Source organism: Schistocerca cancellata, chromosome 5 (genome assembly GCF_023864275.1).
Source record: "Schistocerca cancellata isolate TAMUIC-IGC-003103 chromosome 5, iqSchCanc2.1, whole genome shotgun sequence".
Taxonomy (NCBI): domain Eukaryota; kingdom Metazoa; phylum Arthropoda; class Insecta; order Orthoptera; family Acrididae; genus Schistocerca; species Schistocerca cancellata.
In genome coordinates, this window is record NC_064630.1 from 225,911,246 (window position 1) to 225,917,638 (window position 6,393).

Sequence of the window (6,393 nt, forward strand, 5' to 3'; positions counted from 1 at the left end):
AATAGCATTTGTAGACTTAGAGAAAGCTTTTGAAAACGTTGAGTGGAATAATCTCCTTGAGGTTCTGAATGTAGATGGGGTAAAATACAAGGAGAGGAAGGCTATTTACAGCTTTTACAGAAACCAGACAGCACTTATAAGAGTTCAGGAGTGTGATAGGGAAACAGTAGTTCAGAAGGGAGTGACGTGATGTTATTTAATCTGTACATTGAGCAAGCAATAGAGAAAAAAATAAAAATTTATAGTAGGAATTACAAGTTCAGGGAGAAGAAAAAAAAACTTTGACATTTACCAATGATATTTAATTCTGTCAAAGACAGCAAAGGACTTGAAGAAACTGTTGAACTGAATGTAAAGTGTCCTGAAAGGAGGATGTAATATGAAAATGATCAAAAGCAAAACAAGAATAATGAAATGTAGTAGATGAGTTTTGTTATTGAGGAAGCCAAATAACTGATGACAACCAAAGTAGAAAGGATATATAATGTAGACTGGCAATGCCAAGAAAACTATTTCTGAAGAAGAGAAATTTGTTAACATTGAATATAGATTTTAGTTTTAGGAAATATTTCTGAAAATATTTGTGTGGATTGTAGCCAAGTATGAAAATGAAACATGGATGATAAACATATTAGACAAGAAGAGAATAGAAGCTCTTCAAATGTAGTGCTACAGAAAACACTGAAAACTGGGTTGGTATATCAAATAACTGATGAGGAGATACTGAATAGAATTGGGGGAGAAAATTTGTGGGACAGTCTGGCTAGAAGAAGAGACTGATTGGTAGGACACATTCTGAGATGTCAAGGGATCAATAATTTAGTATTAGAGGAAAGAGAGTGGGATAAAAATTGTATAGGAAGACCAAGAAATGAATGTAGTAGGCAAATTCAGATGATTACAAGTTGCAGTATTCAGTATTTATTCAGAGATGAAGAGGCTTGCACAGGATAGAGCTTTGGACTGACTACAACAACAACAATTATTATTACAAATAACTGAGAAGGCATGGTAATTCAGTGGAGATGTCCACATGTTATTACACTAGCATACACCAACACCCACTTCTAAATATAATGAGGAAATTTGAAATACCATCAATGCTAATCAAATCAGTTCAAATGTTTATAGAAGAAACTTTGTCTTATAAAGACACCTGCAGGAGAAACTGTAAACTTTAGTGTGTACACTGGACTGAGACAAGGGGACGCTATTTCACCTATCTTATTTAACCTTGTGTAAGAGAAGATGGATAAAGAATTTAGTAAAACTAAACCTCGAGGGATCCAGATGCAGAAGGTGAACATTACTAGACTTACCTACGCAGATAATGTAGCATTAATAAGCACTTCCAAAACAGAGTTAATTAGACTGGCACAAAATTATTACAGAACGGCTTAGGAAACAGGATTATGTGTTAATTACGAAAAGACAGAATATCTGCTCATAAGTAAGAAAATCCATATTGATGCACCTTTGCCTGTAGATGGATTCACTTTCAAGACAGTTGACTGCTTCAGGAACTTAGGGAGTCTTTTTAGTAAAACAACAGAACAGATATGAAAATAGATGCCTATCTAGCAACAGTGAACAAAACATTTTTTTTAGTTTTATCAAAATCTTTAACAAAATATAACATAGCACTGACTTCAAAAATCTGCTCATACCGATCGACTACTATACTGGTAACATTATATGGACATGAAGCATTGGTATTTAGAAAGAAAGAGGAAGAAAAATTTTGAACTGGTATATGATGAAAATAATGTGGAATGGAGGATAAGAAAAAATGAAAAATTGAGAAAATTGTACAAACACCATAACATCTTTGAAGTGCTAAAGAAGAGAAGGTTGAACTGCTAGGCCATATAGCAAGAATGATGGAAAACAGACTGGGGAACACAGCCAGGATGAACATCATTACCGAATTTACAAACAATGCACTCGACAGAAAGAAATGGAAGAGGTTCGTAGAGCTGCTCTACTAGAGCAGGTGTAAGTAAGCAAGATGGCGGCGCATATGGATGTAGTGGTAAATCGCTCCGAGAATATCGGTAAATTACCATCAGTGAATTGTATGCTGTGTGCAAAAAAAGTGATAAAAAGTGTTAAAATATGGGTACTGGCACATAAATGGTATCATTCTTGTTGTTTCGTGGAAGCAAATCTCGGTCACCATAGGCCTACATGTGACTGTGGAACTGAGTGCAACGGTCTTGAAACTGCATTTGAAATGTGCAATGCTGGACTCAAAATAAGTGTGAGGGAAGAACAGCAAAGTGACTGAAGTAAAGTTAGACAATATGCAGAAATGCTGAAAAGTTTGGTCGACTATATGGACCTTCCCACAGATAGGCAATGAGAGTGTGTATATATTAGGCCTAAGAAAATCTCTTGACCTGTCTTAAATACCAATGTTCTTCATGTTCCACTAATGAATAAATATGATGTTCTAAATGCAGACAGTTCATCACGGACAAAAAATCTCAGTGTAACAGGTAACTGCTCAGAAAGATCTGTTGAACAAAAAAGTGCCAGCAGAAACACGTTCTTACCATCAAATACTATTAAACGAAAAAATCGTGTGAGAGCAACTTGTAATAAAACTGAATACGAGACAAAAAAGGAAACAGTGAAGAAGAAGGAAGAAATAAACATATCATCGACTAGTCATGGTAAGGGACTGGCTACAATCATGTCTGATAATGCAGTCCGAATATAAAGTGACTGGAATTTTGAAACCTGGTGCTCCTCTACGGGAAGTGCTGAAAAACTGTGAAAGTGCCGTGAAAAGCGATGTCAACTGTGTCATAATCGGAGGAGGAAACGATGTCTATAAAAACGAAAGCAGCCTTGCTGTAAGAACATTTAAAGAATCGCTAGGAAAAATTTCACAGGCGAAGGTTCAAAAATGGTTCAAATGGCTCTGAGCACTATGGGACTTAACTGCTGTGGTCATGAGTCCCCTAGAACTTAGAACTAGTTAAACCTAACTAACGTAAGGATGTCACACACATCCATGCCCGAGGCAGGATTTGAACCTGTGACCGTAGTGGTCGCGCGGTTCCAGACTGTAGCGCCTAGAACCGCTCAGTCACTCAGGCCGCCACAGGCGAAGGTATTTGTTGTAAACATTCCCTACAGACACGACTTAACAGAAGACTCGTGTGTAAACAGAGAAATCATCACAACAAATCGGAAATTCAGGAAGATTTGTAGCGGTTTTGTGCACACAACTTTCATTGAAGCAACGAGTTCAGTAAGAGAGCATTTTACTAGACATGGACTGCACAGAAACAACCTAGGCAATAAAGTGCTGGCCAAAGAAATTCTCTAGGTGATAACGACAGCAGGAGTGGATGCCTATGTAAAAATAGCACTACCTGCAACAGGTTTTCTGCCAATGACAACAGAAAAGAAAAGTGCACCAACAGCATATGAGGAAGAAACATCTGCAGATACACACTATGATGAAAAAATTACATCTGTGCAAACATGTAAAGTGTCACAGTCACCAGTGGCATTATCAGTAGCAGCACTGGAAAAGGAAGTAACAGTAGCAGTAACAGCAGAAGTTTCACCAGCAGCAGTAACTACAGTGTCTCTAAAAGGAGAAAAGAGAACTGCAGCAGGAGGAGGAGCATCAAGTGTTACGGGTAGACGGAAAACAGCACCTACTCTCCGTCTAAATGATTTTTTAGTGGAAGGCAGCAAGATGAAGAAGCCCACGAGATAACTAGTGTTAACAAATTTCATAACACCTCTCCAAAATGTTCAATCTAAAATAAACAACAATTATGATCTTAAAATTTGCTATCTCAATGTTCAAGGACTTATAGATAAAGAATTTATTGTAAACAGTTTTGGACTAGATAACAAACTTGATATTTTCTGTCTGAGAGTGTACTTCCAGTTGTCAAACTTGATAACTGTAATGTAGCAAATAGTTACTGTAGAAAGTTGCATATAAGAAGTGGTGTGGCAATATATATTAACCAGTCATTCAGCTGCTCCATTGTTAAGTTGGACCTAGATTATTTGTGTGAGGAATAGAACTTTGAAGCCACTGGTGTAGTTACAGACAGTTTTAAGTTAGTAATAGTATCCCTTTACAGGTCACCTAAGGGTATCATCAATGTATTTCTAGAAAAATTGGACATGCTGTTAGATGTACTAAGAGGGACCACATGGTTACGTTATGACATAGTAATTGGTGGAGATCTGAATGCAGATTTTGATATAACACCACATAAACATACTGTGACTGAGTTGAAAAACCTTCTAAGACAGTGCAATTTGCACTCAATCAATAACAGGCCCACAGAGATAAAGCATGTCTTGACAATATTTTTGTCAACTTTAAAACTACAGAAGAATCGTGTGATGTTACAGCGTTTCCATTTTCAGATCATGACTCTGTATCTTTAACTATACAAGTAGGTTCTGTATTGATAAAAGTAATATTCCTAAGCCTGTCCCAAAAGTTATAATCACCAGACCTGTCACAGATGACAAAATTGTTCAGCTCTGTAAGTCCCTTGCTGAGAGAGACTGGTTCAACCAATGTCATGGTGACACAAGTAATAGTCTTAGCACTGATTTGTCAGGGAAACTATTATTTGAGAGATTTTTTTAAAAACATTTCTGATGCAATTTAATGACAATATCCCCATAAAGACATGCAAATTAACTGACAAAGGCTTTAGAAACAGACAAAATCCATCACACACTAAACGATTATCAAATATGAAAAACCAAGTTATGGTGTTGCACAATATATGTAGCAATCAGAAAACAGAACATGCCAGATTAGCCTATATAAAATGCAGGAATGAGTATAAAAAAGCCATTGCGGAAGCCAAAAAAGTACATAATTTCAATACCATTGATAATTCCACAAATAAGTTCAAAGCTGCATGGAAATTAATAAATGTTGTTGCTGAAGATGTAAGAAGCAAAAAATTAATATAAAACCCCAAAAATTCAGTGATTTATTTATTAAATCTGTTGAAGATGTAGGAAATACTATAATCAAACCTGATATCAGTTCATCAGAGTTACTTTCTAAAAATGTTTGCAGAATACCAACAGACACAGGCACATTTATGTTCTCCGAGGTCTCACCTTGTCTTGTCCTAAGCACTGTAAAACGGTTGAAATCTTCAGACAGTGTAGATATGTATGACATATCCTGTAATATACTAAAGAAGGTGATAGATTATATTGTGCACCCCTTAACATTCTGTATAAATAAATGTATATCTGATGGATGTTTTCCCGAAGAACTCAAAGTGGCTAGGGTAGTTCCAATATATAAAAATGGAGATATAGACTCACCTTCCAGTTACAGACCAATCTCCATAGTCCCAGCTTTTTCTAAAATACTGGAATGTGTAATTTACCAACAGCTACCTGTTTATTTTAAAAAATTAGGAATAATTAGTGAATCTCAATATGGTTTCAGGAAAAAGTTGTCTACTGTGGGTGCTATAGACTTTGTAGTCAAATACTTACATCAAGTGTTTGAGGATAAGGGCTATGCTCAACTCACATTTTGTGATCTATGCAAAGCTTTCAACTGTGTAAAGCATAAGCCACTCCTAGAATAACTGGAATTCTATGGCATTAGACATAACAGCCTTAAATTAATAAAATCATATCTTCAGAATCGTAGGCAAGTATTTTGTGTAGGGAAAGAAATGTCGGGTATAGAACAAGTCAAGGTAGGTGTTCCGCAGGGATCTGTACTGGGCCCCTTTTTGTTCCTAATAATGATAAATGATCTGCCACCATTGTGTTCTATGCAGATGATACAACATTTCTTCATGCTAGTGATGATTTCAATAGCCTTAAAACTTGTGCAGCAAAGACAATTGACCAAACATCCTATTGGTTCAAGGCAAATGGATTCCTGCTGAATGAAAACAAAACACAGCAGATGGTTTGTAGTCTTAGAGATAAGCTTCTGTCAGATGATCCAAGTTATGTCAAATTTTTGGGGGTATACATAAATGATAAATTATCTTGGGGTCAACATTTACAATATACAGGGTGATCAAAAAGTTAGTATAAATTTGAAAACTGAATAAATCACGGAATAATGTAGATAGAGAGGTACAAATTGACACACATGCTTTGAATGACATGGGGTTTTATTAGAACCAAAAAATACAAACGTTCAAAAAATGTCTGACAGATGGCGCTTCATCTGATCAGAATAGCAATAATTAGCATAACAAAGTAAGACAAAGCAAAGATGATGTTCTTTACAGGAAATGCTCAATATGTCCACCATCATTCCTCAACAATAGCTGTAGTCGAGGAATAATGTTGTGAACAGCACTGTAAAGCATGTCCGGAGTTATGGTGAGGCATTGGCGTCGGATGTTGTCT